The 27,181-nt window shown below is 43.2% G+C and overlaps 1 protein-coding gene and 2 long non-coding RNA genes across 7 annotated transcripts in view; 1 reads left to right on the forward strand and 2 right to left on the reverse strand.

The window, feature by feature from the left end:
• Esrrg (estrogen related receptor gamma) overlaps positions 1-27,181 on the forward strand; it is a 631,549-nt gene that overhangs the window by 15,682 nt on the left and 588,686 nt on the right. The gene's annotated exons all lie outside the window — the stretch shown is intronic.
• Positions 1-27,181, reverse strand: part of LOC128110135 (uncharacterized) — a 40,837-nt gene that overhangs the window by 13,011 nt on the left and 645 nt on the right. Inside the window, exon 1 of one of the 2 annotated variants that reach the window (XR_008218067.1) lies at positions 912-2,519. The exons of the other annotated variant lie outside the window; for it this stretch is intronic. This is a non-coding gene — a long non-coding RNA (uncharacterized LOC128110135). Of the gene's footprint in view, positions 1-911; positions 2,520-27,181 lie in introns of those variants that run through there. 2 annotated transcript variants of the gene reach the window in all.
• Positions 17,077-27,091, reverse strand: LOC128110134 (uncharacterized). Of its 2 annotated transcripts, none has more exons than XR_008218066.1 (3): positions 26,662-27,091; positions 17,626-25,246; positions 17,077-17,371 (listed from the first exon to the last, which is right to left on the reverse strand). It is a non-coding gene; the product is annotated as an uncharacterized LOC128110134 (long non-coding RNA). The 2 variants fall into 2 exon arrangements; XR_008218065.1 differs by having other exon boundaries at positions 17,080-17,817; positions 24,914-25,246.

A 27,181-nucleotide genomic window follows, 5' to 3' on the forward strand; every position in this document is an offset into this window, starting at 1 on the left:
AACCATATAGTATTTACTCAAGGGACAGTCTCTCCTAAGTAAATCAAAGCCAGCAGCCAAGTTAGGAGAAAAATACAGAGTCGGTGCTGGAAGATCTGACTGTGCTTCTACGCTGGGGACCAAATGGAGTCAGAATAAAGCCGCAGGAAATAGGCTGGCAATCCAGGGGAACTGTTATGAGGACTATTTATTTTTCTCTTGCTGTCTTTTGGGTTTGTGTTAGAGGTTAGGATTTGGTCATTAGGGCCAATTTAGAGGGAGGCTTGACATTTACATGGTTTGTTGCTGGCTTGTTTTTTGGAGCACAACTCTGAAGAGATTAATATTGAAGGGCTATTCCTGTTTCTTGGGGTCACAGTCATAGAAAAATTGTTTTGTGTCTCTTTAATTGAGTCAGAACCACACAAACAGCTTCTGTGCACCCTGAGACAAAGCAGAGTCTATACATGCCCTGTGAAGTGTTTGGGATTAAAATTGACTTGTGCAAGACCTTGTCTGAAGCCAGTTTGCACACAGTGGTGAATGAGGCTGTTTTAGTTTCATTAACCAGGACCAGGATGAGAAATTCTTCAATTACACTCCTGAAATCAGATACACTGTCCTTTGTTGACTTATTAGAAATCTGTATTGTAAGGTCCCATATTTATCATCCATGTGGGACGTGTGGATAACTGAGGCCAAAAATGTATTCCACCTCCCCCACCATGTGTACATAGCCTTTGCATATACAATTCATTCCTTTGTGTAATTGAAAAATCCCTGTCACATAAGCCCAACAGTCCTTCTTGTCAGTCTATTAAAAAAAGATTTACATTAATTTATTTATGTGTGTGTGTGTGTGTGTGTGTGTGTGTGTGTGTGTGTGTGTGTGTACATACATGTATACACGTAAAGCTTGTAGAACAACTCACGGGAATTGGTTCTCTCCATTCACCTTTCACAATGTGCATCCCAAGGATCAAACTCAAGTCGTCAGATTTGGTGGCAGGCAGTTTTATGCATGATGCCGTCTGGCTAGACCCTTCTTGTCAGTCTCAATGATGAGAATCACAATTGAGCATCATGTGAGAGAGAGTCCAATTGTATTGATTTCAATGACCGGCTGTGGTAAGTCTGTTGGATCCAGCTGTACTCTGCAGTTCCGTCTATAATGTGTGAAGTGTAGACCTGATGGGTTTCCAGTAACTCCAGTCACAAAGAGAGGCAAGCTGCTAGAAGGTCTTAAAGGAGCTAAGGATTGTAGTAAGAAGGTTAGTGTGGTGGTTAAGATCTCAGGGCCTTGAACCACATGGCTTGAGTTCATATCTTCAGCTAGCAACTTCCTAGTATCACAATCTTGGTTTAGTTATGTAACTCCTTGATTTTCAGTTTTCCCATGCATGGTGAGGTTAGTAGTATACTTACTGCCCATGGTTGCCAAGGGAATTAAAAGTGACTATCAGCAAAATGCTTAGGACAGGGTCTGCTACACAGTAAGTCATTTCTAGCGGCTATGACTAGATTAGGAGAATGCTCAAGAGATGAGCTTTAGAAAGACAAAGATTAATGAAGGCAAGGTCAGTGGAATTTCTGGTGAGATCTAAAAAAAAAATTGAATGTTTTGGTCAACCATTAAATACGCATCATCTGCTTGACCTTTTGAATGGAATTATTGTGGAGATTGCTTTCTATAAATAGGTCTCTAAAAAGTATTAAGAATATCAAAAAAGCATCCAGAGAAGCTGAGGATGGAAGTGCTACTTACTGAAGATTAGAAACCTTAGGATGGTTCCTTTTGGTGAAGAGAAAGTGTACAAAACAGAAGTTAATAAAGCATACAACAACACCAAGTATTCACCGAGCAATTACTAGGTCAATAGAATTTTGTTTCACTTTACTTATTTGATTCCACTTTTTTTAACTATGTAATTTCATTTGGTCCCCATAAAATTCCATGGAGCCCAATTCTCTTCACTTTACATGACCCTAAGCAGAGTCTTCAAGGAGTCCTATGGCCCTTTGAAGCCTCAAGTGATGTGAAGCCCAGTGGTACATCACTTCCCAGTCCTTATTGTCTGCTCTGCGGTGTTTCCCTCTATTTGCCGTTGTTGATGTTAATATCTATCATTAGTAGAATGCTTTTGAGTTGGCAAAGTACTTAACAGTCTTGTAAATTATGCATTTTTTGTACGTGTGTTTTTATGTGTAGAGGTAGATGTATGTGTGTGTTCTTGTGTGTGAGGGTTCAGGTGTACATATATACACATGTGTGCAGAGGCCAGAGGTCATCCTCAGGTGTTGTTCCTCAAGTCTTGTTCATTTTGTTTCTCTGAGACTGTCTCCCACTGAGACCTGGGAATCATCAGTCAGAGAAGGCTGGCTGGCAAGGGGCTGCAGGCATTCATTCACCTGTCTGTCTCCTCAGTGTCAGGGTTACAAGTGCAGCCACGATGCCTGGTTTTGAAAAGAATGTTCTGGAGATGAAACTCAGGTCTTCAGGCTTGCTCAGCCAGAGCTTACCAGTTAAGTCACCCCCACCCCCACCCCCCCAGCCTGCCTCAAACATTCCTTAAGTGTTGGTTTTCTGGTCAGGAAGTTGAAGCTTATGGAGCTTGGTTCACACAGGCTTATTCTTCAGGCCCCAGGTGCTGTAACCAAATTCTCCAACAATAGTTTCTTGCCAGGTCCATACTCACTACAATCTGCCTGACTGATGGTCAGAGAGAGGACAGAGGGGGCCCCAGTGAAGGAGGAGTGTAAGCAGCCAGGAAGCAGGGATAAGGCAGAGCCCTCCTGATCTCATCCTGCCTTTATAAGCACAAGGTGTCTGTGTCTCAGTAGCATGATTGACTGGTTTTCTGCCCTTCACCCATACTGTCAAAATAGGAACAGAAAACATCTGAGTTAGACTTCAGGAATCATATTCAAACAGTGTGGGTATTAAAATATGAGGGATGATGGAGGAAACTGCTTTCCCCATAACTTTCTAAGACATGATGTCATCTGTATGTCATTATGCTGTATTTCAAGTGGGCATCACATCTAGCTTTTGGATGAGGCCTCGTCTATAAGTCTGATAGATAATGCAGAGCTCTCACCTTAAACACATCAAGAACCTCCTGGGTTGATATTAGTTTGGTCTGAATTAGTAGAAAATTGTTATACTTTATCTGGGACTTTGCCAGTGTGATGACATCCAGAGTTAGGAGCTGCCAGCAATCACAATTATCCACGGTGATGGCTTTATGGCTTTATACATTCCTCTCAAGATAATTATGATATTTATATCCATAAAATGGAAAAGTACCTACCTTAATCTATTTTATCTGTAATGTCTACATAGAATCCAGACATTTTAGCAGGCTGAGTAAGATTTCAGGATCTTAGGGAGAAAAACATATTAATAAATCTTTCATTCATGTATATAAAAATTGCCATTGAGAAAAATCTTCAGAACTACCGTTCTATGAATTGGAAGTGAGCTTGCTGCAAAGCTGACTATTCACCAACTGTATATTAGAAGCAGTCTGCTATCAAGTCATTTCATTCATTCATTTATTCATTCACTTATTCATTTGTCTTCTTTACATTGGGTAGGCATGGATTTTCGATTCAGGATGGTTAAAAAAAAGAGAGACAAAAATTCTGGGCCTCGTGGAGTCTAAGTGATAGCTGAAGAGTCATTGTATGGAATACATGGTGATGGTGCAGGTTATGGAGAAGATCAGAGGGAAGGGGTGGGGCCCTGAGAGGCTCAGACGGACAGAGAAGGCATCTCTGAGGGAGTGACTTTTGAATGCAGACCAGAAGGACTTAAGGAAGCTAACTTTACAGTTGTCTGAGGGAGAACATTTCATGGGGAGGGAACAGCATGCCTACTGTGTTTGAGTAAAAGAGCAGAGCAGAAACACAGGAGCAAGACAGCAGCATAGGAGAGGAGCCGAGAGGTTCTGTGGGTGGATGGTGGGGGAGCTTTGGGAGATGGAGGATTCTAAAGGTCAGAGTGTAGGGCATTTGACTTCTTATCATCTGAAAACCACAAAGGAGACACAAGTGGATGGTGATCTGCATACTGGCACTTACTAGTCATCAATCATGCAGCAAGTACCACTTGGTGCTCTGGATTCCAACAGAGAAAGCTGTTTCCCCCAGCAGGCATGTCTAACTGGTGGCCCCGAAGCCACATATACTACAGTAGAGAGTGTAACACCAAGGTAATTTGTGAACTAAAATATTATGTGATTCCTTTCTGTGGTTATGTTTTATAATTTGATTGTGTTCTTCAAGGGCACGACCCTTTCAGATGGCAATGTAGCGTGGTATAAGAAGGTTGCATATACCTTTTCATGTGGTTGAGTCTGGCAGAGGTGGAACACATACATTCTGATAGAGACCACACATACTTAACAATCTAAACAATTTTGGACATTCATTTATAGTGACAGGAATACCCCATTTTCTGTGGGAATCTTTTTTTAACTATGGGAGGAGATGTGAACATTGACTATCTTCCTTTTGGAGTCCCAATCAAAAAAATCAAAATTTGATTTCAGCCCAGTTCATCCTGGAGAACCAGGGAGTTCATTAGGCTTAGAGATATATTGGGAGCAAATTCTGAGATAGCAGCAGTGTTGCATGTCACCTGGTTATTGTCTTATGAAATGGAAGAGCTCCTGCTTTGTTGTGAACTTAGGACATTGGCATAACTAAACACCCTGATCTATGGTGACTCATGTTTCCTGCCTTGACCACTTTCAGCATACCAACGTATAAAGACTCGCTTGCTTGCTAACAAGCTGATACCACCTTCTGCTTCCATGTCAATCACCTCTGAAGGTAAAGTCATTAAAAAAAACAAAACAAAACAAAAAACAAAAAAAACAAAAACAAAAAACCCTCATAATGCTTCTGAGGCTAGGACAAAATTTACACTTCTTCCTCAGCCTTAGTAGTTTCCATCATTAGTACTTTTTAACATATTCATTTAGTAAAGTTGCAGGAAGCTTAAAATTTTAACCTTTTTTTTCTGTACAGAATAGGAAAATACTCTAAATTTGCATGGCAAATACTATGAATAGATAGTGTTATGAATGAAGCATGGTTTAGAGGTGGTTTGAGTATGCCCCTTAAGATTCCTGGGTAGGGATCTCAGTCCCTATTCTGATGTTCTTCACTTGAACAAGAATAGTGAACCTGTTCTCTCTATATAGTTCTCCAGCTCTAAAAAGATGTGACAAGATAGTACCAGAAAAACAACTAATACAGATTTCATTCTCTCCCATCCAAACCCTTAAAGGGAAAGAGAAGCAGAGAACTGGTAGACACTGATAATCACCCACCATTTATCTTCAGATGCTAAAAGATCATTTTAAAACACAACAAACGAACAAACAAGGAACAATCTTCAAGGTTCCCAACTTACTTTTATTGTGACAGTGGTTTAATGTTCAGGATTTTGTTATTCCAATCAGGTTCATTGGGTATGGGGGATCACACCTGTCAGCTCAGCAGGTATGAAGCTGACACAAGAGGATTGTTGTGAGTCAGTAGTGGGCAGCCAGGATCGGAGTGAGAGCCTGTCTCAAAGAATCCCCACTCCCAAGCAAACAAATAATACAGAATGCAACAAACCAACAAATAAATATATCAAGTTCAGATCTGCACAGGGGTTCCTGGGAACTGTTTGAACATGGTTCAGCACAGACTGCCACCCACCAACCTATGGTAGTACAGGAGTAACACACCGGACTAGCAGATGGGCAGGCCAGAGCAGGTGCTGGTCCTCATTCTGAAGCAAAGTCAGTGATGTGTTGCCATTCTGTAGTTAGAGTCTGTTCCTGCTACCTGAGGATGGTTCTCTTGTTCTCTGATGCTTGGCTCTACTGTTAAATCAGCTGGCTATGAGGAACCAAGCCCAGGTCCGTATTGTGGTCTCAGTCCATGTCCTCTAGTAGAAATCTGACCTTCTGTCGTGTACTGCCATCACTTTGGGTCAAGGTTGACACTGCTTCTTCCAGCACAACTATGATGGGAGTACGAGGGCTTTCCCATGACCTTGGCTATTGATGGTCAAAATCTTACCTCCATAACCCTTCAGAGCACATCTGACTCTGCACACCCACCTGAAGCTGCTGTGGAGGAGCACACTCCAGATGTGAGCACAGTGTCCTTAGAGGCAGAATGATTGTGAAGCTTGGAGTGGAAAACTGTGGGGACATATTTTTCCATCTCTCCACAGTCTCAGCTGAGATGGGGTTTAACCTTTAATCTCAAGGTCATTAGCCATGTCTCAGTTGGAGAATACTCTCTGAGAGAAATTGGAGAGAAAACCGTTTACTTGGAGTCCTTTTAAATTCCTCTAGGGTTTATGGAAATGTTTTTGAACCATCTTCCCTCTGTCTCTGTTCCTGGTCCACCGCGCCCAGCCTTAAACAGTCTTCTCTTGGCTCCACCTCCCATCTCTTTCTGAGCTTTATCCTATGTGGCTGTAAGAAGCACTTTTCAACATACTGCCTAGAGGCCTTGGTCACATCTCGTCTCTTCTGCTTTCCATGGCGCTCTAGGCAAGCTAACTGTTCTGTCTGCATGTAACTCAAGTGTTCCTCTCTTCAGTCTCCTCGTCTCCTACACTGTCTTTTCTCTCTGCCTTTCAAATCCTTACTTCCTTGATGTTCTTCCCATTTTTCACTAGCCACTTCTCTGAGGCCCTGAGAGCTAGTGTCGAGCACTTGGTCACAAAGCCAATGCTGCCTGTTTTGGATTTCTGTGATAGAATGCTGCTTTGTAACAACTTTTCTCTAGCTACATACAATCACATGAAAACTCCCTCAACACCCAGTGGCCTAAAGATGCTACATTTTGCTCATGATTTTGAAGGCCAGGGATTTGGTAAGGGATGGCCACTCATTCTTTCTCTGGGTTTCTCCTCAGTTGTAGGCAGATAGACGTTGGCTAGGTAGGGTTGTGGATACAGTTACATCTGAAGGCCTGAACGGGCACAAGTCCAAATGGGTCACTTCCATGGCTAGCAGTTGATGTTGGCTGTTGTTTGGGAATGCAGGAGGGGCTGTTGACCTAAGGCCCTGAGCCATGGACTTTGCACAGCATGGTGGCCGTGTTCCAGGAGGGACAGTCTAGAAAGAATATTTCAAGAGACCTAGGTAGTTTCTAATGAGTTTTCCTTAGAAGTTCCAGGACACTGCTTTGACTGGATCCTAATAACTCATAACCAGTAGATGAAGACACCGTGTTCTTTATTTTTAACAGTTTATTCTATAACTATTTCATACAGACAGACAGTATATCTTGATGACATCCACACACACCCCACCCCAGGACCACAGCTCCACACACCTTCTCCCCCTTTCATAGTCTTTTTCTTGAGTGAGCTTCCGAGATGGAGATCAGAACTCAACCCTCATGCTTGGGTGCAAACTTGATTGACAGAACCTCCTGCCTCGCTCTTAGGCATTGTCCCGGTGAGAAAAGCTGTGTATATCTTGTTGTCCTCTTTGGTTTTCCACAGTAATGATCAGAGCCTCACAAAACTACCCTGCCCTCAAGGAGATATTGGTGACATGAGAGCCCAGAGCTAAAAATTAGGAAGGGCTTCTAAAGGGCTCTTTGGTTCTAGGAAAGAGTCAAAAGGAATTTTAATCCATTGAAAAGGTTCTTGGAGATAGCATGTTGCTGTGTAGCCCAGGGTGGCTTTGAAGTCTTAATCCTCTTTATCCTTTTAAACACCGAGATTATTGGTTTGTGCCACCATGCCCAGTCTCAATCCACAGAAACCAGAAATCTTGCAAAAAGCCTTTTGTCCTGCAAAGCATCGAAAGTTTATGAAATCTTGCAAATTTCCTCTACACGGCTTTTTCTCTGGAGCTTTCTTGTTGCTTCCAGAGTTTCAGTGCCATGTAGGTATGTCCAACCCATAACCTGTGGACAAAATGTACTCTCAAATAACTCCGGATAGGGCCTGGCACAAAATCCTAAACTTACTTAAAACATAAGGTTTTTAAAAAGGCTTTTTTTTTTTTTTTTGGTAACTCAATTGCATGGTTCTTGAGTGTGAGCTCTGTAGTCAGTATCTATTGCAATGTCTAAAGGCCACAAGTGCAGAGATGGTTGGCGTGTAGGTTTTAAAGTTATGTGGCTGTATCAGGGATCTATGTGTTGGCTCCAGCCAGGCAATGCATCCTATTTTGTAGTCTCTAGCAGGACTCCCTGACATTTTAACTGTGGTCCATCGGAATCTTGACCTTTTAGGGGCTAGGGAGATTGCTCCATTGGTAAAGTGCTTGCTGTGCAAGATAAAGGACCTAAGCTACATCCTCAGCACCCATGCTTTTAAAAGTCAGGTGGCCGGGCAGTGGTGGCGCACGCCTTTAATCCCAGCACTCGGGAGGCAGAGCCAGGCGGATCTCTGTGAGTTCGAGGCCAGCCTGGGCTACCAAGTGAGTTCCAGAAGAGGCGCAAAGCTACACAGAGAAACCCTGTCTCTAAAAACCAAAAAAAAAAAAAAAAAAAAAAAAAAAAGTCAGGTGTAGTAGAGTGTACCTATAATCCCAGCTCTGGTGAAGGGGGAGGCAGGAGGACCCGAAGCTTGTTTGTCAGTCAGTCTAGCCTGATCAGTGAGGTTCTGGTTCAGTTAGAGACTCTGTCTCAAAAATGAAGATGGAGAGCATTTGAGGAGGATACCCAGTGTGGACCTCTGCCTTCGTTACTTTTCTATTGTTTTGATAAGACACCAAGGCAACTTATAAAAGAGTTTATTTGGGGTTTACAGTTTCAGAGGGTTAGAGTCGGTGACTGTCATGTCAGAGGGCATGGCAGCAGGCAGGCAGGCATGGTACTGGAGCAGAAGCTGAGAACTTACTTCTTGATCCACAAGCACTGGAGGGAGTGAGAGCTAACTGGGAACAGCATAGGCTTTTGAAGCCTTAAAGCTCACCCCTAGTGACATACCTCCCCCCACAAGACTGCAACTTCTAATCCTTCCCAAACAGTTCCACCAACTGGGGGCCAAGTATTTAGATATATGAGTCTGTGGAGACCATCCTCATTCAAATCATCCCTGACACTGTGTTGTGTTGAACTGGGTTCTAATCATGGTGTTGCAGTGTAACAGTGGATTCAGCTACACATCTGGTAGATTTCAGGGATAATTAGCCATGGGTCTTTATCCTCTTGAGCTTTGTGTTGGCAATGGTAACGAGAATGAACCAGATCAATCTCTTGTAGCTATTGATGACAGTACCTTGACATCTTGGTTACAGGACCTCAGTAATCTACCCCTACTCTTCTTCATTGGGGACCCATTCCTAGGTCACTTTATTATATGGCTATACACCTGGGACAAAACACTAAAAAGTAAGGATTCATCTGGGATGGCTGGGCATTTGTCCTTGAACTCTGAATGGCGTTCATGCACAGACAGGGTGGGATGGATATGGGGGTGACTCCAACTGGCAGACACCAAAGGTAGGGTGAAATACAAGATCCAATGGATACCATGGTCTTGAAAGAGAGAAATCACAGTGTAGTTCAAATCAGCAATGCCTTATGGTCACAACTTAGGGAGACATGGCCATGACAGAGGTAAACATGAGCATGGAGGTATTTCCACCTTCTGGTGTCTTTTTTAATCTCTTTATTCCATGTTTGAAAGCTTTCATTGTAGAGGTCTTTCACCTCCTTGGTGGGGCTGCCTAGATTTCCTGGGTAGTTCATTTTATGTTTTTGAATCTCTTTTGAATGGTAGTTTCCCCATGTCTTCTTTCCTGGTAAGTTATTATTTATATACAGAAAAGTTACTCATTTCTCTGTTCTTGAAGTAGGATTTCACTTTGTGGCCCAGGCTGGCCTGGAACTCCCAGCAATCCTCCTGCCTCAATTTCCTGAATACCAGTATTATAGGCATAGGCCACCACTCCTGGCTTCTGATCTCCCAACATTGATTCTCTGCCATGTTGTGTGGCTGACAGTGTTTAGCAAATCCAAGAGCCTTCTGGTGGCGTCTTTGGGATTTTTAATGTCTAGGAGCATGAAAGTTCAGAGAGACTAACACGACATTTTCTCTTCTAGGCAGAATGGAGATGCAACTGTGTATATAGTAAGATTTATATATAACACAAAAGTAGAATCTAGATGATTGGCAGAGGATAGATATCAGTAGGAGGAGGGTGATGGAGGGTAATGTGGAATAACAAAGAGCAAAGAACAGTGATATATTTGTATAAAACATGAAAAGTTAATAAAAGGAGGCAAGCAGGCAATTTGAAGGGATTTCTCTAGCATTGTTTTCAACTTACTCTGATTAACTGACAGCTAGTTTTTAGAGTGCTGTGCAGAGACAAATTCTGAGTCCATGTTTGGCGTATGTACAAAAGGACATCATGATTGATTAGCAATGCCTGCCATGGATCTCAAGGCTGGGTGGGCGTGGCATTCATGGACAGTGTACTTGTTGTCTGCGGCCCAGCTGATGAAGTGGAGGCTGACCTGGACTTAAAGAGGAGGCCTGCAAAAAACTAATAATGTGGCTGAAAAGTAGAAACCACTCAAGAGAGATGATTTGCCCCTTACAGAGGTCAGGTCTCACCACTGTTAACTATATTAAGAATTTATGTGGTAAAGCATTAGCAGGGGTCATGGAGACAGCAGAGTTGGTAAAGTACTTGCTGTGCAAGTGTGAGGACCTGAGTCCAATGCCCAGTGCTCACCTAAGTGACCTACCCCTACTTAAAAAAGCTAAGCCTGGTGGCTGGCGTGAGCTAGTAACCCCAGTACTGGGGAGACAGGCAGACGCTTGGGCTTGCTGGCCAGTCTGACCAGCCTAGCTGGCAAGGTCTGGAACCTTATAAGACACCTTGTCTGAAAAAACAACATCCGAAGTTGAAATCTGTCCTTCACACACAAAGTGTATATGCACCCACAGAGCTGTAGCTCTGCTCAGTCCTTCTACTTGGGCACACAGTAGAAGAAAAAGCAGGGAAAGTTAATGGGAAAAAACCTGCACAGACTTGAATACCAGTTTAGGGCATTTGTTTGTGGTTTGGTAAGTTATGGAGAGAACTGATTTTTTTTTTAAGTAGCAGTAACATCATCAGAGTCAGAAAGTGCATACTTTAAATACAGTTCATCTCAAATGGGCCACTCTGTTTATGAAGATTTTTATCTGTATATGCACATAAATATGTACATATAAATTTTCACAGCCAAAGGGAAAGGTTGTATATTATGGCATAAAATTATATTTTTTTGGCTCTGACTCAGCAGCCATAAAATCTAACTGTTTCCAAGCATCAGAAAGATGGGAAACACTCTTCCTAACATCTTAAAATAATTGTGTGAAGGCAAATCCAGTGGCCCCCGTGCATAAGTAGCTCAGATTGAATTTTAGGAGAGTTTTTCATACCTCCTAGTATTAACTTTGGGACATAGAAATAGACCATATATCTAATAGGCAACGTCCCCGTGAACTTTCAGGCCCAGCAACCTCCAATGAAATGTTCGTATATGCATTTAAATGCAACTATTAGGAGGTGAAGTCCTTTTCTATGTCTGTTGCCTAATGAAACAAACTTCCAAAACTAACCCCAGAGGAAAATACTGTAATGGGTATGTATAATGTTTAGATACCAGGGAAAGGGGCCTAAGTGGAAGTCACCCAGGATGCCATCAAGAAAGCATTGGCTTTTGGTTCACCCATGAATAAATCATGGCTGAAGTTTGGATCCCTGTCATGTCACAACTTATAAAAAGTAATGTGAGCTCAACTTTTATCTAAGATAGAAAAGTTGGAGCCAGGCAGAGTCCTGTGACATTAGAAAGGGGTAGCTCACCAAATGTTCTCAGAAAGGGAATCAATATTGTGATTGGCTTGTTTTTATTTTTTCTGATGTAACATAACAGAGTGGCAAATTTTACTAGTTTTTTTTTCCTTCCAAGTTTCAAGACTATGCCAGAAGTTCTGAGGACACTTCAAACTCTGAGTTGTTCTACTGAAATCCCACTACATAGTTAACGACTCAGTGGCACATACCGAAGGCCAGTCTGTTTGCTAAATCTAGATCAATTAAAACTGTATTAAACATTCCAGATTCTTTTTCTATTCCAGGTAGGCGATAACAAAGGAAAATGGAAGGCCAAGTTTTAAATCATGATAGGTATGGTGATAATATAATATTAAGCCAAATTATCAACATGAAGAATGTTTATAACGGGACATGGGTTAGGGTGGGTAGTAGTGATTCAAAGGCAGGATGGAGCTTGTCAAAGTGATGGGCATGTGGCTGGAGGCAGAGTCATCCAGAGAAGGATGGGAGCAAGATGTGAAGCTGCCTCCAAGGTCTGGGCATGGTGGTGCCTACCTTTAATCCCAGTACTTGGGAGACAGAGGCAGGAGGATCTCTGTGAATTCTGAGCCAACCTGGTCTTCATAGTGAGTTCCAGGACAGCCAGAGCTACATTGCAAGACCCTGTCTCAAAAAAACAAAAAACAAAAAAAAAAAGAAAAAGAAAAAAAAAAAGTGTCTCCCATGTCAGTGAAACTTGTGGTAGACCAGTTTATGTGAGAAAGATGGGTCAGTTAAGGGAAGTTTTGTTCTCACAAATCTCTCTGATTTATTACAGCTTCTTAGAATTGGCTACTCTGCAAGTCTTGAGTTCGAGATCAGCCTGGGATATAGGAGGCCCTGTACCAACAAAATAGACTCCAAACAAAACAAACAAACAAACAACCCAAATCTACCCCCCCCAACCAAACAACAACTAAGCAAACAGAAGAGCAGAAGCTCTTTCTTCTTTCTTTATTTCAGGTTCTAGAGCAGAACCTCCTGAGTCCTAGACAACTGGCTTGGGTTTCACTGAAGTTAAAAACTTGCAGGGTCACCTAGAAAAAGACATGAATTCTCTGTATCTATGTGTCTCTGTGTCTGTCTGTCTCTGTCTCTGTCTAAATGACTAGGAAGGAGGTACGGCTGTCATACCCCATTCAGTTGGATGTTTTCCTTTGATGTCATTTCTCAAGGAGATTCCAAGGACAACTGGTTAGACAAAGCAATGTGAACTAGATCAATGGGGTTATGTTTCTTGGTGACCATGCCATGACTTTTAGCATTTCCCTCTAAGAGACTCAAAAGTCACACCGCTAACAACTTCATGTACTTGGAAACCACAGGCCAGAGAAAATATGACCTGAGGCTAGAGGTGGCTGATGACATAAGGCAGTGTTGGACTGATTGTTCCTATGCAGGTCAAAAGATGGGAAATTAAGCAGGAAAATGATGTGCTGACTCTGTTACCATGGAGACAGTCTGGGACTTCTCTCTCTAACAGTCAGCAAATGGTAGGTGGTGGCTATGCCCACCAGCCAGGGAATCTAGGTGAGACCAACTGGTAGTGATTCATAAGAAAGAGCCAAGCTTCAGGTTTTAAAGAGGATCTATATAAAGGAACAGCATTCAGGAGCCATGGTTGAATATGAAGACATTCTTCCTGAACCTGGGGAGATGAACAGCTCCATGTAACTCTACATCCACTGCTCATAACAAGCAGCACTGGCCAGAGTCTCTAAGGTCTGTACAATAAGGCAATGCCTGTCTCATGGAGTTAAAAATAAGGGTCCCAACCCTCACCTTATCCACATTGAGTGTAACCTATAATGAGCGAGTCTTTTGAGATGGCTACTAGGTTTACACTTGGTGATTTCTTACAGAAACAAAGGGTTTCCTTAGTAGAAGGCAGACGTCTGGCCATCACAAGACTGGGTGGTGCAGGGAATATTTGGTAGTGACTTTGTTGGCCTAGGTACTACCCAATAGGCACCTGAACCGGGAATGGGACAGCTCACCTCTCTGAGTTGAGTTTGTTCAGCTATAAAAGTGGAGTTTGGTACCATAGCATTATGATTAGAGTGTGCTGTATTGCAAACTCTGCACACATAACAACAACAATAGTAAACTTTTGATCTGGAGTTATTGTTATAATGGTCATTATTTTTTGAGACAAAGTCTTACTGCATATGTCAGTCTGGCCTCAGCCTTGCTGTCCTACCTCAGCCTCCTCTGTGTGCTGAGTGTGACCCATTTTAACTAATTTCTAAATTATTCTTATTTAAAAAACAGAATAGCAGCAGAGTTCTACGGTAGGGACCACAGCTCTCAGGGGTTGGGGGCAGCTGCTTGACCCTCAGTTCCCAGATGGCTTGCTGCCTAAGCCTTGGAAAGTTGGGTCACATTTTGGTGGCTTGGTTTTTATATTTTCAAAGTGGAAATTACAATGGGACTGAACGGTCACATGCACAAGGTAGTTAAGACATTTTTATGAAGTGATGTGTATTTAGGGCTTTGGTCTGACATGCAGCAGTGTCTGAATGTTGACTCTTGTGTCACACACACACACACACACACACACACACACACACACACGACACATACACTTCATTTAATATAAAACCATGTTAAGTCTACCTTTACAACATTTTCCATCCTGTGTGTGTGTGTGCATGTGCATGCATATGTCCTGGTCTAGGATGTACAGTGAAGCTGGAGTAAGAATTCAAAATCAATTAGATGTGGAGTGTGATGACTGTACGATTACTGGTGTCTTTAAATAAGAGCTGTAGATGTAGAGTAGTTTGAGAAGCTTAGCCAGGAAGGAATTCAATTCTGTATCTGGTCAATATGAAAAGCTGACAGGCTTCTGTGCACTAATGTTAAGGGAAGAGGTTGGAATTTCAGACCTAGAATTTATGACTGAAAGTGATAAAAGCAGTCAAGTGTGGTTGTATACACCTGTAATCCCAGAATTTGGAAGCTTGAAATGTTAGGGTGGAGAAAGCAAGGTCAGCCTCAACTACATATGCAAGCCTCATCTCAAGAAATTATTGCTGCTATTTCTTGAAATAAATAAGCACTGTGGTCAACATTGTGCATCATCTTAGTACAGGGACCAGCAGGGGTATAGGTACCATTATTAGATGAAGTTCATAGATAGGGGAAACTGAGGCACAGAGCCTATGATTTATTTGCTTCAGGTCACCTAATTAATCAATAACCCAGAGTTTCAACCTAGGTAATTTTTTTTTCTGGAGTTGACATTCTTTACTCTTTTGCCTCCAAAGAAAAAGTGGAAGCCAATTGACTGGCCAAGACCACACAGTAAGAGAGGGGATGTGTCCTGATAAGGGTATGCTTTTGTGTTTAGCCAGCAATATTTTTTCATTCTCTCATTAGCAACAGGGTCCTATCGGTTGAGCCAATGATGAGGACTCAGCAGATATTGCATGAGTGAATAAATGTTAGGGATCCAAGTCTTGCTATAGTTGACACCCCCGTCCCCAATCCTACCCTAGTAACAAGATGTTCTAGACCACAGTTTACAGTGAAAACCAGGAGAATCATTCAAATACATAATTCCAATTCCCAGACCTGATCCTACTGTGTGTCCATCAGGGTCAGCCTGGCCCACCATGTCCTTAAGCCCTGACCCGACTGTGTGTCCATCAGGGTCAGCCTGGCCCACTGTATCCTTAACATGAAAGAACATTTGACTGGAAGCCATATTTTGACCTACAAGAGCCCACCAAATTTGCAGCAGGCCGAACCACAGTAGTTTTGTTACATAATGTAAAGCCATAACAAAATGATGTTGGTTTTCCATACGAGTACTAAAGCAGCTGTGAAGGTGATTTTAAAAGAGGAATTCCCAAAATGTTTAGAGCAATCACAGCATTGCTGAGGTAATTACATTGCTTCCCCAAGTGACTATTTTGAAGGGAAAAGCTAGTTTGAATTTGTAGTTGCTGGAGTATTTAATAAATACCACTTTCGCTACTGAAAGGACTTTCTTCCTAACCCTGGTTTTTCTAGAAGAGGAGGCATCGTGGAGGGGAAGCATGTCACCATATTGTCTGCTTCATTGTTGCTTTCTGTGTTTGAGGTGGGGTCGGACCGTCAGGTCATTTTGTGAGCTCCATGGGCCATCACCATCCCTGCTTCTCTTTGAGTTGTTCCCAGCACTTTGGCCTTTCCTTGGCAAAGCTCCACATAGATGGTGGGGCATTGTGATTCCATCCTGGAACCTGTGTAAATGGTGGGGGGGTGGGGGGCGGCCCCAAGTGACAGTGGTGCTTCAGGTGGACATCTGTTACATTCTATAGAACCCTTTCCAGAGACCGAGTTCACCTATGGGAAATCTGAAACCAGTCAATAATGAACAGTTTTATATCAGGGAACCCGCTGACTTTTTTGAAGCATGCTGTGGTAAAAGAGAGTGGAAAATAGTTGCCTGGGAGGATCCATTAGGTATCTGTATGATATGTGGCTACCCATAGTTTTGTTGGGTCTCACATCCACGGTTGGAAACCTCTTCTTTCTACTCTATATCTACTAATAATCACACAGACAATTAGAAAATCATGCCCAGTGTAGCAAATTTTCTTCAATAACCAATTATCAAATCATCTCAATTTTCTTATTTTTCAGTTAGTCGTGCATCTTATTGACATCCTTAGATAATGAAAAATAACTCAAACAAGAATAGATGTTTAGCTTTTAAAAATTAAGTTTATTTATTTACATGGGCCTTTTTGCCTGTGTGCACATGTGTACCAAGGCATGCACATGGAAGTCAGAGGACAACTTTAAAAAAAAAAAAAAAAAAAGGCTTGTCTCCTTCCACCATGCATGTCCTGGGATTGAACTCAGGTAATTAGGCTTGACATCGCCTCCTCCTGCTGAGCCATCTCACTGGCCCAAAAGACACTCAAGACAAACTAATGGTGAAACAGTGTCTTCATCCGAGTTTCTCCCACGCACATTTTCTCTTTGACAATCATCCATTTTCTGAGCATGGACTTTATTGAACACCGACTTGGTTTTTCTAGCTGCTGGAGATAATATTGTCAGGGGAACATCCTTGGAGCTCACAGCGATGACAAGTAGGGCAGTGAGATGAAAAAGTGAATTATCAAGTACTTTGCAAAGTGCTAAGGGTTATGGGGGAAGAAAAAGTGGAAGAGACAAGGAGGACTTCCTGGAAACCGGAACATGTTTCAGTTTTTTTTTTTTTTTTTTTTTTTTTTTTGGTTTTTCGAGACAGGGTTTCTCTGTGTAGCTTTGCGCCTCTCCTGGAACTCGCTTTGGAGACCAGGCTGGCCTCGAACTCACAGAGATCCGCCTGCCTCTGCCTCCCGAGTGCTGGGATTAAAGGCGTGCGCCACCACCGCCCGGCACATGTTTCAGTTTTAAATATCAACCAAACGGATGGGTTCTCCCTAAGAACTAGGCAGAGTCTGGAAGGAGCTGAGGAAGCCAGGGCAGCGTGGCCCAATGGGGTGTCAGGAATCCATGGCAGTGTATGTCCAATGGGGTACCAGTCCTGAGAAGTGCTGGGCATGAAAGGGTTGGAAGGAAAAGATTTCAGACATTTACAAGGCTTGTTAGCATATTAAATAATTTTCAATCTGCTTAATTAAAAACATTGAAAAATGCTTCTTTCTCCCCACCCCCTTCCTTCCTTCCTTCCTTAACATGCTGTCGTGAGTGGTTAGGGACTTTTGACATTGCAACACAATGTGTCATCATAGCTCTTGTTCAAGACTCTCATGATTAAGTTACAAATAAAAATCACACACACACATACCCCAACTCATAATGTTTTAAACGAAGTTACTATTTTGTGTTGGGCACATTCATCTGGCCATTCTCCCTGTAGGCACCTGGGCTGTGCGCTGGATACTACCGTTGCAGCAACTAGACCATTGCTCTGCAACAGCTTTCAATGTGGATGACATCTTGCTGGCAGCCATCAGTAGGCCCTCCAAGGAAGGATAGTCTAGAAAAGGAGCATAGTTTTCTGAGACCTGAGCCTCAGTTTGTCCCCAAACAGGGGGAACTACTTTTATTTTTTGTTTTATCTTTTATAAAGTGGGCATAGCATACAAACTTTGAAGGCTCGTTGCAAAGATTCAATAAAATGACATGTAAAAACACTGTGAATGAGGAAGCATTAAAAAAAAATACAGTGTTTCATGCGCCTTTTGAAAACTTGCTTTCTTGGTATCTGGGATGAGTTAATCCACTATTATCCTACCTAGGGTTCATTTACAAAGAACTTTCCAGAACCAGTTTGATGGTGAGAGAATAGGGATTTGAGTCTGTAAACTGCTCTGTTTTGGGCCAGTGTCTAGTTATTGACACTTACTAACACTACCTATTAGCCAACTAGTTTAACTAGCTGAGGCCCCATTTATCTGTAATAGCCAGTGGGACCCAAACTTTGCTGTGTGCTAGAATGACTTGGAGTGAGTGTGCGTGTGTGTGTGTGTGTGTGTGTGTGTGTGTGTGTGTGTGTGTGTGTGTGTGTGTGTGCAGGCCAGAGTGCATGTAGAAGCTACAGGACCAGCCTGGGGGTTGGTCCTCACTTTCTACACTGTGTACACACAAGCTCCCTGGGGTTCTCCAGCCTCTGCCTCCTGTCTCCTGTGGGAACTCTGGAAATGGAGACAGCCACACTGTGTCCATCTTTGACATAGATTATTGAGCTATACTCAGGTCCTTACACCCACTCAGCTGTCTCCCTTACCCCATACTTGGAGGGTTTTCATTAGCAAGTGTGCCTCCTTAGAGCCTGCCTTGGGATAGTCTAACCTAACTGCTGCAGAGTGTGACTGGGTTATTTAAATAGTTTTTATTAGTTCTTTGGGAGTTTGTGTGTGTTTTGATGACTTTCACCTCTTCTCCAAATCCTCTGAGATCCACACGCCCTTCCTTATCTACCCAACTTCGTTTTTTTTTTTTTTTAAGAATTCACTAAGACCAATGTGTGTTGCCCAAATATTCCTGTGTGGTGACTGTCCTGTTGAGTGTGGTCAGCTTACCAGAGGCCAACATTCTAAAGACAAAACAGTCCCTCTAGCTCCCAGCAGCTAATGGCTGCCAATATCTCCACAACCAGGGGTGGGATTTCATGCTCAATTGCTCCCTCCATGCTGGAATTTGGTCCTGCTTAGGTTTACACAAGTCTTGTGTGTGCTGTGGCATCCACTATGAGTTCAAAGTGCAGCTGTCCTGTATTCAGGAGACACTGTTTTCTTGTCGCCCACCACTTCTGTCTTTTACACTCTTTCCACTCCCTCTTCCTCGGTGGTCCTGGAGTCTTGGAAAGGAGAGTTGTGCTATATATGTTCCATTTAGGGCTGAGTATTTTGCAATCTCTGATTCTCTGCCCCTTGGTCAGTTGTGACTCTCTGTGTTAATCACGTTCTACTGCAAACAGAAACTTCTCTGACAGGAGTTGAGGGATGAATGGAGCATGTGGTTAGATGTACGGCTGAGTTTGGGAACCACACAGATGCTAGTCCCTGGAATGAAGTGCTCAGTATAAAGAGGGCTGTTTCTGAAGCTTCAGACTATGGTGGATTGGCCTGTCTCTTTGGGGACTGTAGCTGGACAGCACATGATGCATGAGTGTGTTATGGAGCAAAGCCACACTTTCTCATGACAGCTGGTAAATGAATAGACAGGGGAAGGGTAGAGTCCTTGGACCTCCTTCCAGGGCTCCCCCGACCCAATGTTTTAAGTTCCTTCCTTCTGATCTTCTAGCTTTCTCCTGCTAGATCTCTTCTCCTGGTTCTACCACTTCCCAGTGGTTGTATAGTATAGGCTGGGAACTAAGTCTTAAAACTATGGGCTTTGGGGGACACTCAAGATGCAAATGCAACATTGACCAAATGAAAAGCTTAGAAGTAGATAAAAATTGGTGTGCACGATTGCCTTGTCTTCTGGAAAAGTGGCTATGCAAGAAGGTTGAAAGGGAGGAGACTGCTTCCAGTAGCTGCCCACATTAACCAGACATCAGCCATGACATGGGCTATAACTTCTACCCCTTCTCCACCAATCCTCCAGACTTTGATTTCCATCTTGATGGTAGGGTATGTGACCACAGGAAGACTCAGAAAATTTCTCAGGAATGTGATGTTCATTCGGCATGCTTTCTGGGTCCTTCCCACCATGCAGTGGCATCCTTCGCACCATGCAGTGGCAGATGTGCAAGTGTGAAGACCTGGAGTCTGGATGCCCTCTGGCTTTCTTTGCCATAGCTTTCTGGGAACCTCTTAAATGTGTTGTTTATACCTTGATGTCAAATAATATCAGTGTTAGCATTTGAGGGTAGGAGAGAGGGATGATGTTTGCATTTTAACCTTAAGCCTAGGTAGGAAATACAGGATTTTATTCCATAAAAATGACTGAATACATAAAGTAGTGTTTAGGAAATTTATAACTTTTATTCTAGAGAGGTTCCTCTGAGCACTTGTATCATGTACCTGTGGCCAGCCCAGCTCTCTCCACTTTCTGGCATATCAAGAGCATTCTCATAGATTTGTGCCTATGTAGGCTGAGATTCCTCTCTGATTGTCATTCATTCATTCATTCATTCATTTATTCATTCATCTATTCAGCACTTAGAGAGCTTCAGCTGTGCTCCACACATACTGTGAGTCAAAAGATAACTAAACCATCAGTTACACTAGCTGATGACAGAGTCACAGTAATTCAAGTATAGGGCTAATCTCAGAAGTGTGTGGACATGGTGGAAACACAGGAGAGTCCTCACCGTGGGGAACTGGGAGGGGCCATCTTGGAAGAGCTCATAAAAGAGGTGACTTGGGCCATGTGTGGTTGGTTCCACTCATGACTTCCTTTGGATGATTGCCTCGACAGCACTGCTCTAGGGGACTGACCTGAGAATAGCAGCAGGGGCTGGCTCAGGTTAGAGCCAGCCATTGAAGGCTGAGTGGTTTGCCCAGGGAGTGCAAGAGCAGCCACAGGCAATAGTGAGCCATACCCTCCAGAGTTCTGACTCTAAGTTTAGTGTTCTTTCCATGACCCTGAGTTTCCCCTGCTGGTTCAGCAGCTGGCAGAGCTACATAGATGAAGACATAGTTGGGTGCCAGTGGCATCAGGTGATGTTGTGAGCATTTTTTCCAGTTGAACCTGGCTGCCAGGGAAAGCTCTGCCCCTCTTCTTGTGCGCCCAGGCAGTCAATGTGCTATCGCGTCTGGAAAACTAAGCTTTGAGATGGAGGACTTCGGGAAAGTCCAGGTGTAACCCAAAATTCAGTGTGGCAGGAGACTTCTATTCTGATATGGTACAAATTCAGAAGTCTGCACACTGAAAATCACCAACATTTTTGCCAGGGTGTTATGTATTTTATGTACTTAGAACTTGATCAAATAAATAGAGTTTTATTTCAGACTCTGAAATTATTTTCATCTATACCTTCTCCTCTTATCTTTATTAATGGCTTTAACCACCACTAACTTACTGGTGGGTCTCAAATAAATTTCTTCAGCCACAAATATGTTCTACATCCTTGCTATAGCCAGTGGAATCAGGCTGTACTAAAAGATTGTAAACTCAAAATATTTCAAACTGAATTCAGTGTTTTCTTAGTCTTAATTTGCATATCATGAATAGCCTACTATCAATTCAGTTGTCCAATACAGAATATTGAAATTAGCTCACTCTAACTCTCTACCAAGTGTCCTCCTTTGCTCTTCCCTCCAGACCTGTCAGGATTCTACTCTGCCCCCATCCTTTGCTACCTGAACACCTGCAGGATATGCCTTTCCTTCCTAAAATAAATAAATAAATAAATAAATAAATAAAAGAACATTCCCGCCCCTGTTTAGTGGAGCTGCCCTGGCAACTCGAAAGCACTGGCCCTGTTTTCATTTGAGGTTCGTTCATCTCTTTCCAGCAGGCTAATACTTCTTCCTCCATCAGTTAAGTAAAATACCTTGAAAACAGATTTCTTTGAGGACGGAGGCTTTTATTATGTCTCAGGGCTATCATTTGGAATACTAGTGGTTATTACACACTACCTACCGTGTTGCGGTAGGTAGGCATGGCATTTGCCTTAAATGAATATCTATTCTCTTTAATCTCCATTTTAAAATAAGCTATTTTTTTATTCCAGTGGCTCTTAACCTTTTTTTTTTAAAATCATGAACACATCTGGAATGTGATGAAAATTATGAATCTTCTGTATTGAACACTCTCTCTCTCTCCTCCTCCCCCTTCCCTTCTTTCCTCTACCCACAACTTCAATACAAAAACAAAACAAACTACAACCCCCCAAACCCAAACCAAACCAACCAACCAACCAAACAATCAAACCAAAAACCACTTCCTCCATGTATTCTTGAAGTGGTGAAACCTTGATAAGGACTTTTGTCTTACATGGGTTTATTGCATATTTTCGTGTACCGGCCATAGTATACTGGACTATTTTAAATAAATGTTCCAGTGAACTTGGTTCTAGCTGAGATGTGTGTGAGCAGGGACCCATTTTCCTTGAGTTTGTACCACAGTTTTGAAAGTGAACTGTGGCTAGGGCAGTGGATCACACATCCATCTGGAACCTACCCTTACCTAGTTGTAGGACTCTGTGAGATTCTGTAATGAGCTGTAGTGGAAATCAACCTGGATTCTGGACCAGGGGACCTGAGTTCTTGGCTCCACATGTTTTAGTAACTGTGGAGAACTTTCTGGAAACACGACTCAGGTGTAAACTGTCCATCCGACTGACAGCCCTTTTGTGTTTGTAGCATCCTTGGCATTTCTATTATTTCATTATCCCAACAGAAAAGCTGCTGAGGAAGCCAATGGGTAAACCACGCCTAGTGCCAGAGTCTCAGCACTTGGGAAGTGAGGAAGGTAGACCAGATGGTCAAGGTCACCCTCAGCTACGTGTTGAGTTGGAGGTTGGCATTGGCATGGTGGATTACATGAGACCCTGTTTCAAAAATAAAAAATAAAAAACAAAAACAAACAAGCAAACATCCTGCTACACACACACACACACACACACACACACACACACACACACACACACAGACACACACACACACACACACACACACACACACAGAGGTCAACAAGTATAAGCATTCAATTCAGAAGGGCAAACAAGAAAGGAACACACAGAGAGGTACACGGAGAGTAGCTGCAGTTAGGAAATCCACAGAAGGTCCCTTCTGGCTCTCATCCCCAAGTCTCTTCATTGTCAGTCTCTGCTTTTCAAAGTGTGTCATGATTTCATTCAAGCTGCTTCTTGCTTATGAGTTGAAGACAATGATTGGATGCATTCATATCAAATGAGGTTGTGTTAGAAGGAAAATAAATTGTATGTAAGTGGGAATGATGACTAGTGACATTCTGGCAGTTGTACTGGGTGACCAGTGTGCATGATTACTGATAATTTCATCTTGGATAAAAAGGACACTTGTAGAAACTGTGCTTTTACCCTCTCTGAGTATTTGACACTAGGAACTCATGCATGCTAGTCAAGTATTGTACCATGGAGCTATATCCCCAGCCTGAGAGTGCAAGTTTGAGCATCCTTTTGTCTATGAATTCTGTTTTTCCAAATGACTCTGAATGATACTGGAGACTAGAGGTAGGAACTTGACCTTGGCTTACTCAGCCGGGGCTCTTGAGCATCTTTGGTTATGTCAGTCCTCAAACCATTGATGACTGGTGGTGTGCTAATGCTCGCTCTTGCTTTCTCTTCCCCACTCACATTCTGACTCAGGCTCCTAGAGCTGAAGAGACCTCAGAGGTTAGTGTAATGCCACTTTGTGCAAGTAGGGGACCAAAGCCTTTGTCTGAGGTCACACAAGCTATCTAGTAGCAGATCTAGAGTTGCTCCTGTATCTGGTGACCACCAGACTCTAAATGTCCTAACTTTTTAATCACAAAACATACTTGGAAAATGCAAAACTAGCTAACACAGCCCCTGCATGATTACATTTCCAGCAGCTTTCTGCATATCCCTGCTCATTGTCATCAGACCCAATGCCAAACTCTACCTCATTGCAATATCATTCTCAAGGTAAATACTCTCGCCACTACTCTGACTTTGTTGTTTTCCCTTTCCTCCATCCCTCCCTGGAACCCGAACTTCTCCTGCCTCAGCCTCCCCTGTGGGTACCAGGATTCTATCTGTATATATATGCAGCCCTGTCAGGGTGACTTGTTTTTTTTTTTTTTGAGGACTGTCTAAGGTATGTTGAGACCAGTTAAATATTTTCAGATGAAAGGGGGAAAAAGCCTTTGTTACGTGAAACTTCAAATTCGATCAGATTGAAAATGCCATCAGTGTGTTCCAAAGGATGCCTTTGTGTGGATTCACGCACCAGAGGCACAATGAAAGCCACTGTTATGATTGGCACCATGCTGGCTAAACTGGAAGAGATGGGGGTGTGGGGAGACATGATTCAGTTAGAAAAGAACTGAAAGGTGGAGAAGGGACTAAAAAGCACCCCCACACAGTTAGAGAACAGTGATGTTCTACACGGCAGTGGACATTGTGGAGCTGTGCAAGAGCAGAGTGGTCATAGACAGCAGCATTGTGGATGCAGTGAGGTTGGAACATGGCCTTCACTGATGGCTAGAACTGGAGTAATGAATCATAAGTAAAGAGGCAGAAGGAAGGTTTGACAGGCTGGGGAAAGGGTGAGGGGATGTGTTCACAGAGCCTATGAGACACTAGTGAGTTACCGACCTGATTGGTCCATGGGGGGACCAGTCTGGGTATGATGCCAGCAGCTGGCAATAGGTTGGTGGTAGTGAGAGCTCAGAGCCCTTGAATTTGAGTCCTAGCTATGTAACCTGGGTCTAAACTTCTCCATGCTGGGATATTCTTGTGTAAAGTGGGGCTAATCCTTATCTTCCCCTCCTACTGTGTTGGAGATTGGATTTGATTTCCATGCTCTAAACAAAGTCAAGTTTATGACCTTGCTTTCGATGTGTCCCATGCTGCTTGGTAAGCCTTTTCAGTCCTTACTGGTTTGGCTGGGAAGTTAAACTGAGCATGCTCCAACTCTATTAACTATTATATTTAAGATGAAGACAGAAAATAAAACCTTGGAAATAGTCTGAGTCCGAACTTGGATGAGCAATAGAAAGGCATTCTTGAAAGAGCTGGAGAGTCTTGGCTTTGAAAGCACCTGTGCAGGCTGGGCATTTCAGTGCACACTTGCAATCCCAGCACATAGGAGGCTGAGACAGGAGTCTTGCTGGGTGGTTGAGGCCAGTCAGAACTACATAAGAAACTCCTCCCGCTCCCCCTAAAAAGAGCAAGCAAACAGACAATCATCTATTAAGACCTCTGGAGAACTTGAGCATTGACTGCCAAGGGGCGGGACCTCTGGCCCCTGCACTGATGTGTGGGTTGGTGAAGCAAGGACAGCATTGGCCTGAAAAGAAAAAATAATGTATTTCAGGGGATTAAAGTTAGTCAAGTTTGTTTTTTTTAAATTATTCTTTTGATATCCTGGAGGTAGGTCATCAAGGGTCTAGTTCTAAGGATAGTAAGTGAAACAAACAAACAAACAAATAAAATTCCAGAGAACTGGATAATGCCTGTTAACCAGTTAACCACTATGTTTTGGCTATTTACTGGAAAGTTACCAATAATATCAATAGACAGGCATGCTGAATAGGCTCTAGGTCTCTTGAATCAATGGCTCTGGTCACCTCTCAGCACCAAGGGGATGTATCAGCTCATCTGCTGGCAGTCCAAAGAGACTGTAAGCAGAGCCAGAGCATCTGGGCTGATTGTCAAGGGTGGAGAGGCTCCGCTCAAGTCTTGGGATCCTGCCATTCGTCAATAGTCCTCTGACCCTCTTAGTCTACCTCAGCCAGGCTCTCCTCCAATTCTGATTGTCTGGCTTTTGCATAATTACAGTGTCTTCCCCGTGGGGTTTGCTAGCAATTCTTGGATTGTGACTCTGAAGGAAAAAGCTGCAACAAGTGCCATGGTGCTCTCATGAAACTTAGCCTGCTTCAGTGAGACAAACTGTGTTCCAATGGGTTGCCACTGAGGATGATCTCCAGTGAGTTAAAAAGGTTCCTCCGGGCCTTGCCACTCTACAGATTTGACATTCTCCTCTATGGGTCTCCCTCACCCCCCAGTCTTGGCATCTACTGTCATCTTTTAGGAATTTGGAATCTGGAGGGGACAGTGAGGGTCCTCAGCAATGCCTTCTAGAGAACAAGGTCATGGTCAAGTTTGGGGAAATTCCTTAGTCTCTTCCACTGCTACAAATGGGTAAGTATTGATAAAGACGGACAAAACGTTTATTTGGACCTGGTGCTGGGCTTCCGTATCTCAGGCCCATACACAGGGTGCAAACCTATACAATATTATGATGACGTGACAGCACGTAGGGATGCCAGACAGTGAGCAAAGGAAGGCTGGCAAAAACAAGTTGTGCCATGTAGTTCTGTGACCACACCATCTAAAGCACACCTTCCCGCTCGCAATTATTATTAAGGTTACCCTGGAACCCCTCCCTACTGATGCTGGGGAAAATAATTATTAAAATGACAAAGGCATTGGATAGTCAGCTCTCACATCTTTGTCTGTATAAAAAAGTTTGACTGCCATTTAGAATAAGTCAAATAAAAGCTTTCACCCTCTGTGTCCTTCCAAACTCCCCTGGTGGTGACTTAGATGCCAGCATACCCCCTCCCCCCCCAGTTTTCTGCCTTGTCCATAGAACCCTCACACACAGCCTGGGACTCCTCTTTCTTCCCTACCCCCTCCCCATTAAAAGGAAAAAAAAAAGATTTAAAGAAAAATAGCTCCAGTTGAGTGAGGCCTACGCACCGGGTATGCAAGTCAGCGAGCGTGACCCACGAACACGAGTGGGGCCCTGGGTGGATGCTCCTTGGTACCAATTCTCTGCCTGGGCCCGGTGGGTAGAGGGGGAAGATGTTTATTTTTAAGGTTGGGAGGTGGGTCGTGTAGGTCTGGGATTCCGATAACCCAGCACCCCAGCACTGGGGCTGAAGGGGTTCCTCCTTCCCCTCCCCCACTCCGTCTTTTTTTTTTTTTTTTCAAATTTATTTTGCCCAGGCGGGGATTGGCGACGGTCAAAAGGGAGCAGTTGGCACTGAATGTCACCCTGAAGGTAAAATGAAAGACAAAAGAGGAACGCATGCTTGCTTTTGCAGCGGCTGCGGCGGCGACGGAGGCAGGAGCAGCAGGATTTAAAGGGAAAAAAGAAATCACACGCACATACATACATCTATACACACCCAGAGGCGTCGATTATGCAAACGCAGTAATGCCATCAAAACCTGACAGTGCCGGGGAAAATTTTTTTTTCAAAAAAAAATAGAGAGAT

This window comes from Peromyscus californicus, unplaced genomic scaffold (assembly GCF_007827085.1).
Source record: "Peromyscus californicus insignis strain IS unplaced genomic scaffold, ASM782708v3 Scaffold_14__1_contigs__length_90479793_seg_2, whole genome shotgun sequence".
Taxonomy (NCBI): Eukaryota; Metazoa; Chordata; class Mammalia; order Rodentia; family Cricetidae; genus Peromyscus; species Peromyscus californicus.